Source organism: Dendrobates tinctorius, unplaced genomic scaffold (assembly GCF_039654945.1).
Source record: "Dendrobates tinctorius isolate UK_male_01 unplaced genomic scaffold, ASM3965494v1 ptg000143l, whole genome shotgun sequence".
NCBI lineage: Eukaryota > Metazoa > Chordata > Amphibia > Anura > Dendrobatidae > Dendrobates > Dendrobates tinctorius.
The window spans coordinates 18,098,826-18,110,912 of record NW_027361810.1 but is presented as its reverse complement, the minus strand read 5'-3'; the positions used below and the strand labels follow the sequence as shown (position 1 = coordinate 18,110,912).

Here is a 12,087-nt window from a genome sequence, read left to right as displayed (position 1 = left end):
GTTGAAGTCCTTTATATACCTATCCAATTAGTAATCACTCTTACCAGCTGAGTTTCAGAGTGGGGGAGAAAGGTAGATCGAATCTAAGTTTAATGAAACAGCGTCCTGCTCCCATCAGTGTGCAGGAGCTTATATTAAGATCATATATCACATCAATACATTCAAGCACAAGCACCAAAACATAAGGTGACGCATAGTGTGAATAAAGCCCCCCCCCAAAAAAATAAAAAGGTCTAGACGCTGGCACAACATGACAGTAATAATAAGCTTTTATCTGTTCACTCAATATCACGGCGCCCAGATTAAATCCTTACTGAAAGCATCATGGGGATATAGCCCCATGATGCTTTCAGTAAGGATTTAATCTGGGCGCCGTGATATTGAGTGAACAGATAAAAGCTTATTATTACTGTCATGTTGTGCCAGCGTCTAGACCTTTTTTTTTTGGGCTTTATTCACACTATGCGTCATCTTATGGTAGCGCTTTTAGCGCATTATATTGAGTGCACAGATAAAGTTTATTATTACTGTTATGTTGTGCCAGTGTCCAGACTATATTTTTTTGACACATCAAATTGTGGCCTTATTCACACTATGCGTCATCTTATGGTAGCGCTTTTAGCGCATTATATTGAGTGCACAGATAAAGTTTATTATTACTGTTATGTTGTGCCAGTGTCCAGATTGTTTTTTGACACATCAAATTGTGGCCTTGTTCACACTATGCGTCACCTTATGTTTTGGTGCTTGTGCTTGAATGTATTGATGTGATATATGATCTTAATATAAGCTCCTGCACACTGATGGGAGCAGGACGCTGTTTCATTAAACTTAGATTCGATCTACCTTTCTCCCCCACTCTGAAACTCAGCTGGTAAGAGTGATTACTAATTGGATAGGTATATAAAGGACTTCAACAGAACATCACACTGACCTTGAGAAAGACACATCCCTGTATCGATACGCGTGGGTTTGGGGGTCCCATGTAACCTACCCGGTAGCTTGTTCATCCCCAGAAACCAGGTGATATCATGATAGGGAAAGGGACTTATTAATGTATGTTTATTTGTGTTGGCAACATGATAAGCATTCAATTTTCTGTCCATGGTATATGTAGAATTTCTATGTAACCATAGTAGTTATTGATAATATGGTATTTTTTGATTTAAGGTCATGATTGTCATAACAATTGATTTGATAGACCCTAGGTTATGGTAACTAGCAGATACCTGGCATTACACTGTATGGTTGGTCTTGGGACCCATAGCATTTAACTATTTATCAAAATGACCCATTGTCTTTGTTTTGTTATTAATGTCTGGTTGTTCAGACTTTTTAATTGTTTTTAACCACAAAGTGTCTGTTTGTTGTGTCCATTAATAAAATTGATACTTTTTTCATATCTTTGTGGTGATCCCTTTTTGTGTGCATATACCTTCTTATTTTCATGTGTTTTCATGCTTATCCACCACTTGGTCCCAGATCTGGTGCATTCTCTCCACCACAGTGTCAACACCTGGGCAGGCAGAGGGCTCCACCTGCCCTGAAGAAAATCGAGGATGAAACCCAAAGTTACAAAAAAAAGGTGACATCAAAGTGGCAGAACTAGCTCTATTATTCAAAGCAAATTCGGCCAAGGGCAAAAATGAAACCCAATCATCCTGATCAGCAGAAATAAAATATCTCAAATATGACTCCAAGGTCTGGTTTGTTCTCTCTGTCTGCCCATTGGTCTGAGGGTGAAAAGCAGAGGAGAAGGACAACTGAATTCCCAGCCTGGAACAGAAAGTTCTCCAAAATCTAGACACAAACTGCACTCCTCTGTCAGATACAATGTTCTCAGGAATCCCGTGCAAGCGAACCACCTGTTGGAAAAACAGGGGCACCAACTCAGAGGAAGACGGCAACTTAGGGAGTGGTACAGGATGAACCATCTTAGAGAACCTATCACAAATCACCCAAATAACAGTCATCCTTTGAGAGACAGGCATATCAGAGATGAAATCCATTGAAATATGGGTCCATGGCCTCTTGGGGACAGGCAAAGGCATCAACAACCCACTAGAGCGAGAACACGATTTAGACCGGGAGCACGTCCCACAGGACTGCACAAAATTCCTGACATCACGAGACAAGGCGGGCCACCAAAAAGACCGACTCACCAGATCTCTAGTACCAAAAATACCTGGATGGCCAGCCAAAGCAGAGCAATGAACTTCAGACATCACTCTCTTCTTCCACTGGTCAGGAACATACAACTTTCCACTGGGACAACGCTCAGGTTTGTCCTCCTGGAACTCTTCCAGAGCACGTCTCAAATCGGGCGAGATGGCAGAAAGAACTACCCCTTCGCCTAAGATGGTAGCAGGCTTGGTCACCACAGGAGAATCAGCAAAGAAGCTCCTAGAGAGGGCGTCTGCCTTGACATTCTTAGTTCCAGGAAGGAAAGAGACCACAAAATCAAAACGTGTAAAAAACAAGGCCCACCTAGCCTGTCTAGGGTTCAAGCGCTTAGCCGACTCTAGGTAAATCAAATTCTTGTGGTCAGTGAGGACCACGACTTGATGCTTAGCTCCCTCCAACCAATGTCTCCACTCCTCAAATGTCCATTTCATGGCCAACAGTTCCCTATTCCCCACATCATAGTTACGTTCAGATGGAGAGAACTTTCGGGAAAAGAAAGCACAGGGATTCATTTTAGATGTTACAGGATCCTTTTGGGACAAAACAGCTCCTGCACCAATCTCAGAAGCATCCACCTCTACCTGGAACAGAAGTGAGACATCAGGTTGCCGCAAAACCGGGGCGGAGGTGAATCTTCGCTTCAGCTCCTGAAAGGAAGAAACAGCCTCCGGAGACCAATTTAACACATCAGCACCCTTCTTAGTCAAATCAGTCAATGGCTTGGCAATACTAGAAAATTTTGCTATAAATTTCCGATAAAAATTAGCAAAACCCAAAAACTTCTGGAGGGTCTTCAAAGAAGTGGGCTGAACCCAATCGTAAATGGCCTGTACCTTGGCCGGGTCCATTTCAATAGTTGACGAGGACAAAATAAATCCCAAAAAAGAAATCCTCTGTACTCCAAAAAGGCATTTAGATCCTTTGACATACAGGGAATTCTCCCTTAAGATCCGGAACACAGTCTGAATATGTTCCACATGAGAATCCCAATCCTTGGAGAAGATCAAAATATCATCCAGATAGATAATCAAAAATTTATCGACAAAATCTCGGAAAATATCGTTCATGAAGCACTGGAAGACAGAAGGGGCATTAGTGAGCCCAAAAGGCATCACCAGGTACTCAAAATGTCCCTCCGGAGTATTAAACGCCATCTTCCATTCATCCCCATGCTTAATGCGAATTAGATTATACGCCCCCTGAGGTCAAGCTTGGTAAACCAGCAAGCACCTTTAACTCTGGAGAATAGATCAGAAATCAGGGGTAACGGATACTGATATTTAACAGTAATTTTGTTGAGGGCACGATAATCAATACAAGCTCTTACTGATCCATCCTTTTTGGCTACAAAAAAAAAAACGGCACCTAAGGGTGACGAGGATGGTCTAATATGACTCTTCTCCAACGCCTCCTTAATATAGGATCGCATAGCCTCGTGCTCGGGTACAGATAGATTGAAGAGCCGACCCTTGGGAAATTTACACCCCGGGCTCAGTTCAATTGCACAGTCATAACTCCTATGAGGAGGCAGAGACGCAGACTCATTCTCACTAAATACATCATAAAAGTCCACCAAATAATCAGGAACATCATGTGACTGAGGAGAGGTGGAAAACACCGGATCCTCACTAAAGGCACACCGACAACCCCAACTCACCACAGACACAGATTTCCAATCCAAAACTGGATTATGAATTTGTAACCAGGGAAACCCCAGAGCAATAGTATCATGCAGATTATGCAACACCAAAAATCTGCAATTTTCTTGATGGTCTGGGGCGACCCGCATTACCACCTGGGTCCAAAACTGAGGTTTATTTTTAGCCAAAGGAGTAGCATCAATCCCCCTCAAAGGGATAGGCGTCTGCAGAGGTGTCATCGGAAATCCACAACGTTTAGCAAAATCCAAGTCCATTAGGTTTAGGGCTGCTCCCGAATCCACAAAAGCCTTGGCGGAAAATGTGGACAGGGAGCAGATCAGAGTAATAGCCAGAAGAAACTTAGGTTGAACACCACCAACAGAAAACGTGTGTGCAAAGCGTTTCTCTCATTTAGGACAGACAGAAATAATATGCGAGGCATCTCCACAGAAAAAACACAACTTATTACGCCTTCTGAACTCCTGACGCTGCTCTCTGGAAAAAACTCTATCACATTGCTTAGGTTCAGACATTTGTTCAACAGATGGCAACACCTCTCGTGCAGCTTTGCGTTCGTGCAAACGCCGATCAACCTGAATGGCTAATGACATAGAATCATCAAGACCAGAGGGAACAGGAAATCCCACCATAGTATCTTTTACGGCTTCTGACAACCCCTTCCGAAAGAGAGCAGCCAAGGCATTATCATTCCAGGTAGTAAGTACTGCCCACTTTCGGAATTTTTGACAGTACAATTCTGCAGAATAACGACCCTGGTTCAATGCCAGCAGGGTCTTTTCAGCCTGATCAATGGCATTAGGTTCGTCATACAACAACCCCAAGGCCTGAAAAAAATGCGTTCACATTAGTCAGAATAGGATCATCTGGTTTCAAAGAAAACGCCCAATCCTGGGGATCGCCACGCAGCAAAGAGATGACAATTTTAACCTGCTGCGCGGAACTCCCTGACGAGTTAGGCTTCAAGGCAAAAAATAATTTACAATTATTTTTGAAATTCAAAAATTTAGACCGATCCCCAAAAAATACAACAGGTGTAGGAATCTTTGGTTCAGCAGCATGTGAATGAGCAAGGTAGGCGGAAATTCCCCGCACTTCCGCAGCGAGCTGCTCCACACGATCATACAATTGCTTTATCTCCATTGAGAGAAAAAAAAATTCCCCCTACAGCCTCAGAGATATAGAGGAAAAAATATACACACTTTTTTTTTTTTTTTTTTTCAATTCTTTCCTGCTATTGAGTACCCTAGGCTCTGCGGTATGGCGGGTGATTCTGTTATGATTGAGTCACTGTAGGAGGCAGACACAAAAATAGAAGCTACGTCCAGAAAACCAGAGAAGTTGGCAACTATCAGATTGCAGACCCCTGAACCTATCAACACAACTAGCAGTAGCCATGGGGGGTTCCTACGATGCCCTAGACCCCTTGATCACAGCCGGAGCGCTAAATAGCCTAAAGACAGAAAAGGAAATCTAAACTGCCCCAGAGCAGACCCCAAAGTAAAAGGCAGCCCCCAACATATAATGACGTGAAGCAAGATGAAAAAACACTCACACAGATAGAAAGATAGGCTGAGCAAACGATGGGGCCCAAGCTAGCTAAACAGAACAGGAAAGGAAGGTTGCTGTCTGCAATCTGCCAAAACCCTATCAAAGACATAAGCCAACAAGCTGATATGAAAAAGACCCTGAAGCAGCTAAGCTTCAAAAACTAAATCAGCACTCAGGTATTTTCAGAAGACAGAGCTAAAGGAATTCAGCACACCCCAGCAGGGAATGGCAGAAATCCAGAAAAACAAAGCAAAACAAATTCTAAGCACAAATGCAAAAGGCCAAGCAGAAAACTTAGCTTTAGAGGAGTAGGAATTCAGACTGGTCTCCAAGGATCCCACAGAGAAATCACCCACAGGGCAGAAGGGCGTCGGCAGCCTTATATCTAGTCAGTAACTCCACTCAGCCAGTCATCATCATCAGACTCAGGTGTTTGATAATCAGGCTCACTACCTTTCTTTACCAGAAGAGGGAGTTCCTCGGGCCTCAGTAGTGAAGGGGAAAATGAACTCACAACATGGTGGTGTAGTAATCCGTGCAGCTCGCTGTACTCTAGCAGGGCCGTGCTTCCCTGACGCCCGACGGGCACCGTTTCGCTGCTCGCTTCTTCCGGGTTCCATATGTCTGCTAAAGGAGATGACCATCTAACATTTGCAATACTATGTCATAAAACATTGCCTGTACTGAACACTTTTTTATATATGTATATCAATTTTTCTAATGAGAGAAAAGAATAGCATAGCACTCACTGATGCAGGTAAAAAAGTCCACTTTATTTAGCAATCCACATTAAAACTTCATGGCCGGGAGGCTGGAGGGAGAAGTGAGCAATGTCTGACGACGGCCGTTTCGTGCTTACTAGCACTTCGATGGTGCTAGTAAGCATGAAACAGCAATCATCAGACATTGCTCACTCTTCCCTCCAGCCTCCCAGCAATGAAGTTTTAATGTGGATTGCTAAATAAAGTGGACTTTTTTACCTGCATCGGTGAGTGCTATGCTATTCTTTTCTCTCATTGGATTCATACATTGTGTTTTCTGCACCAGCACCCGAGATCTCGGGGTTCAGCCTCCATGAGCAGTATGGACATGACAGCCTCACATCGGCAGTAGTATTAGCAGTGCCGACCGATTTTTTCTTTCCACGTTTATATCAATTTTTCTGTGTCAATAAATGTGGCCCACCTTATTATCCTGTTTTATCTCCGTTTTTAAGTTTTTTTTGTATATTACTTGAAAATGCATAGCACTTAATAAAATTTCAATATGAGCATTAACTCTTTGTGTTCTGCCCTTGCTGATATACTTTGTTAACATATATATTTTTATATATATGTATATACATATATAGATATATAAATATATATGCATATATATGTGTATATATACATGTATATACATATATTTACATATGTATACTTACTGCTCAAAAAAATAAAGGGAACACAAACAGCCTGTTGCAAATGGAAGTGTTCCCTTTATTTTTTCAAGCAGTGTATATGTGTATATATATTCATGGTGACATGAACATTGTATGTGAAAAACTCAAAATAAATATATACATAAATATATATATATATATATATATATATATATATATATATATACATACAGTGTATGCCATAAACACAGACATGTTACAGAGAAAAGTCTCTTTTAATCTCACTTTACAGTCAAGGTCATTGTGAGAACATGGGGTGATTGTAGACCCCATTACTATATCAAGTCCCTGAACCAATATCCCCCTCATTAATATCTGCTGCTGTTTGCAATTTTCTGTAATGGTTAATTGCTTTAATTCATACCTTTGATGACTTTATACCCGAATAGCTAAAAGGACAGGGCTTAGGTTTTACTTATGTAAAGAGAATATAATCATTTCTAAATCTCTGTGTGATTGTCTTAACCTGAGGGATAGCCGTGAAATTAAAAACCTATTACAATCTCTTCCAAAAGCTAAATCGAGAAGCCTGCCAGTGGTGTGCTTCACGCAAACGAGGAGAAGTAATTAGCCGCTGTTTCATGTGGGCACAAGTGTTACATTATTTGCTTCTTAGATATTTATGAGAATACTGTTAAATAAATATCAACAAGGGCTTGTGGCATTAACTGAGTGTTTTATTTCCTCCCAGAAAATGTAATAAAAGCTCAGTTTGTTTTACAAATGTTCCACTCAAAGCTCTTGCTTGTTATTTAATTTTAAAAATATAAGCATTTTTTACACACTTTCTTTAAATTTTCATGTATTTGTTTTTCATTGTTTATTTTTAAGTTATAACTTGATGTAAATACTTTTATGCCCAAAAATGGCAAAACAACTCTTTTAAGTGATACCTTTCTTGATTAATCAGACAAATTATCCTCTGCTTAACCCATAAGGCTATGTGCACACGGTGCGGATTCTGCTGCGGATCCGCAGTGGTTTTGGCTCTGCGGGTCCGCAGCAGATTTAGGTGCGTTGTACAGTACCATTATTTTCAATGGTAAACTGGAAAACGCTGTGCACAAGCTGCAGATTTTTCCGCTCTGATTTGCTGCGGCTTACAAACCGCAGCATGTCAATTCTTTGTGCGGATTCCGCTGCGGTTTCACACCTTCTCCATATGAGGTGTGAAACAGCAGGGCTAAACCGCAGGTAAACAGCAGGACTTTTGACCTGCCGATTTACCTGCGTTTTTTTACAAATCCGCAGCACCTAAAAACTACGTGGACACATAGCCAAAAGGTATCACTCATAGAATACTCTTGTCGTCTTTGGGCATAAAAGTATTTACATAGATTTTTCTGGCTAATACGGTTCCACAATATAATTATTTGTTGTACATCATAGACTATAACTCGTAACTTAAAACATGTAGTATTGGTCATTATGCTTTTAGGCGTGGTTTAGATCAGTGGTCCCCAACCTTTCTGACCTTGAAAGCCACATTCAGCTTAGAGAGAGGGTCGCGAGCCACATTCAGCACTGAGAGAGAGTCGCGAGCCACATCCAGCTCCCATGCCCTTCAAAGTAGTGTCAACTAAAGCCCCATTACAGCTATAATGATAACTAAAGCTTTTCCACAGAAAACACTCCAAAGCAGTACACTGAGACAATACCCCCATTCAGTATTCTCCCATCAAGGACTCCTAACACACTGTCACATCCAGCTTTGAGCACCTCCTCTAACAGGTAGTGCCATCCTCCAGCATACCATACCAAAAACATCTCTAAACCCCTAAGACCAGTAAATGTGCGTCCGGATCTGCTCTTCTGTGGAGGGCTACTCACAAAATTCACCATTTTGAGATGTACTCTTCATACCTGTGTGCTAGATCTAGACATAATGCACCAAGCTGGCAGACAGTCGCGAGCCACAATTCATGGGACCACGAGCCACATGTGGCTCCCGAGCTACAGGTTGGGGACCCCTGCTTTAGATGCATGAATTACTGTGTATATATGAATAGCTTCTGGTTTAAAATACAAAGACATTCAGGATTTTTAGACATAGCATTTTCTAGTTGATGTAAAAGTAGATGTTAAGGAACCATTTCAGCACTGAGACCGGTAGCTCTTGTATTACTTGTATTGCCACTGCAATGCTTCATTTCCTCTAGTGGTGCTGAAAGGAAATTGGGCAGACACTTCTCATTTTTTGCACAGTTGAAAATAGTTACTGAATATGCAAATTGTCTCTTCAGGGAGGAAGAGCACTAGAACTCTAGCATCACCTATTGGAAGCAGGTATCCTAAAAGTCAATATTGACTCCTTAACGAGCCTTGGGATAAAAACCAAACCAGAATCTGAATTTGCATACACATGTTTCGGGGGGTGTTGCCCTTCATCAGTGCAAAGTATGTGATCTTATTTGGTTAGGTGAGAGGCTCAGGACTGGGGTGTAATTAGTAACATTTCTCCTTGGCTTGTCACTCTCCATAAAGAGAAACATTACCCCTTAGACCCCAAATAGTTACTGGAAATTCCAGTGCTGGATATATTATGCTCAGTTATTTGAGGGGATCCTTTGGAGTAAAAGAAAATTGCCAATGATGGACAAACCTTTAAGAAGGTGACATGTTTTGACTGTATAAAATATATTTATTTTTAACCAATACAGTAAAACATCATAGAAGTATGCACATACATATTCAATAGAAGACATAGCAAAATACAATACAATATAAATTTTACAATTTGGTAAAAATTGCACAAAGTGTTAAAAAAAATATTGGGTGTAATATTTCAAATGAATTACAGAAGGTTGTGACAATGGTCTGTGTAATTGGAAGTACATAGAACCAGCATATTTTAATTTCATTTAGTAAAAATTAAAGCAAATTGATTTATAGCAAGAAATGCAAAAATGTGAAAAAAAAATCCTGAATTTAGGCAACTGAAATTAAATTATGAATTCTACATTTTCTAAACTTTTGGGCCTGATTCATCAAGGCTGGAATTTTTCACGCTTGTCTTGATGAGAGGCGGGATGAGTCCGATGCTCTTGATTCACGAAGAGGCGGCATATTCATGAATCAGGAGGGCCTGATGAGTGGCGTACACCTCTGCATGGGCATTGCTACAAATCATACTCCAGCCCCTGTAGGAAGAAGATTTGCGATGTAGTCAATGCCGCTGCTTGTCTTGAATTTGATGAGCATTGGTTGCCACGTCCCTCTTGACGATAATTTTGTAGGAGCTGGGAAATACCGGCATGAAAGCGCTAGAAGTTGCAAAATTTTGGCACAACTCTGAGTTGTGTCTAAAATTTTCAGGTTTTCAAAGTTTTTATGTCAGAATTATGTCATGAAAGTCTTGATGAAATACGTTTTAAAGATTTTTTAAAGTAATTTAAAATGAGTAATGAGTAAATCTTTGCACTCCTTCCAGTAAAATGTATTTTTAAATGTTTGCAATCCTCCATTTCAGGAAGATGTAAATGTATATATCACCAGATAAAGCTGGATGTAGTCCCATGTAAATATTAAATTAATTTTTATGCTTACACAAATAACATAGGACGGGGATCCCAGATAACACTGTAAATCTATTGAAACAAAAAATGTAATTGAGCTGTGCCTTATATAAGTATTGGAAGAATTTCAAGTCCCATGTTCATTTCCAGTAGTGGAAATAACACTTCCATCATTGTATAATCATTATCTGAAATAAAACAAAAAATTAAGCAAACTTAAATTGATTGAGCACAAAATTTCAACTTTGAGCATTGTTGGCGCTATTAAGATAAAATTATTATCAACTTTTATATAAAAAAAAGCCAAAAAACGTAATGCTAAATTTTCAGTCTAAACTTGGGGATCATTTTACTTATTTTTACTCATATAAGTTTTCATTTCTATTTTCGTTGTTTATAGCATGTTTTATTTATTGACCTTTTGTTTTAGCTCTTCATGCATTTTAGATATTAAAACTTTTTATGTATTTGTTTATTTTGGCAACATTAAGGCTGTGTTCACACGTAGCTTTTTTGCGTTTTCGCGGCGATTTTAAATGCGCGATTTTGCAGCGAAAACTCAAAACAAAGCATCCCATGCATTCCTATGGCATTCCGCACATGCTGTGCTAATGCTGCGGATTTTTCCGCGGCGGAATTGCATCGCGGAAAAATACGCAGCATGCTCATTCTTTGTGCGGAATTGCGGGAAAATGCACTCACATAGCAATGCATTGTCCTGCTTACTTTTCGCATGTGGCTGTGCCCACCATGCAAAAAGTAAGCAGAACGTTTGCGGATGGTACCCACAGTCTGGAAGAGAGGAGATTCTCCTCCGGGCTCTAGGTACCATATCCCTGTAAAAAATAGAATTAAAATAAAAAATCGTGATCTTCTCACCTTCCGATGTCCCTCGCAGCCTTCACAAGCCTCAGCGATGATCCCGGCAAGTCCCGTTCCCAGGCATGCCTTGCGACAATGACCTTTGATGTTGTCGCGGTCTCTCGATACTGTAGCGGTCTCGCTAGTCCGCGACATCATCAAAGGTCATTGGCGCATTGCATCACTGTGAACGGGACTTGCCAGGAGCACTGCGATGATCGGGAACGCTCTGTGGAACCCCGGAAGGTGAGAAAAACACGATTTTTTATTTTAAACTTTATATCTTATTACTACTGATGCCGCATAGGCAGCCTCAATAGTAAAAAGTTGGTCACACTCGTCAAACACTATGTTTGACGAGTGTGACCAACCTGTCAATCACTTTTCTAAGCGATGCTACAGATCGCTTGGAAAACGCTAGTATTCTGCAAGCTAATTACGCTTGCAAATCACTAGTTTTTCCGCGGGAATTTAAAATGCGGATTCCTCGCATGTTTCCCGTGGAATGGAATTCCGTAGTTCCCGTGGAAATTTCTGCAGTAATTCCACACGTGTGCACATAGCCTTAATGTAATTGCAGCTGTTTAATAAGGGTATTTCTTTTTTTTTTAAATATATTTCCCCTATCTTAAGGACAGGTAATAACTTCTAGATTGGGAGGGGTCTAATCACTAAGACTTGCGCTGATTGCCAAAATGGGGCACTTTTGAATGGAATAGTAGTGTACATGCTTGTTCTCAGCTCCATTCATTCTCTATGGGACTGCTGGAGATGAATGAAGCAGCGGTCGGACATGTAAGCTGCCACTCAATTCAGTTGGGAATACAACTGCCCCAATTGGGTGACTGGAGAGGGTCTCAGTGGCCAGACCCTCATT

The 12,087-nt window shown here is 40.8% G+C and overlaps 1 protein-coding gene across 1 annotated transcript in view; it reads left to right on the top strand.

Moving 5' to 3' along the window:
* Positions 1–12,087, top strand: part of LRP1B (LDL receptor related protein 1B) — a 1,871,059-nt gene that overhangs the window by 1,021,294 nt on the left and 837,678 nt on the right. The window lies entirely within an intron of this gene.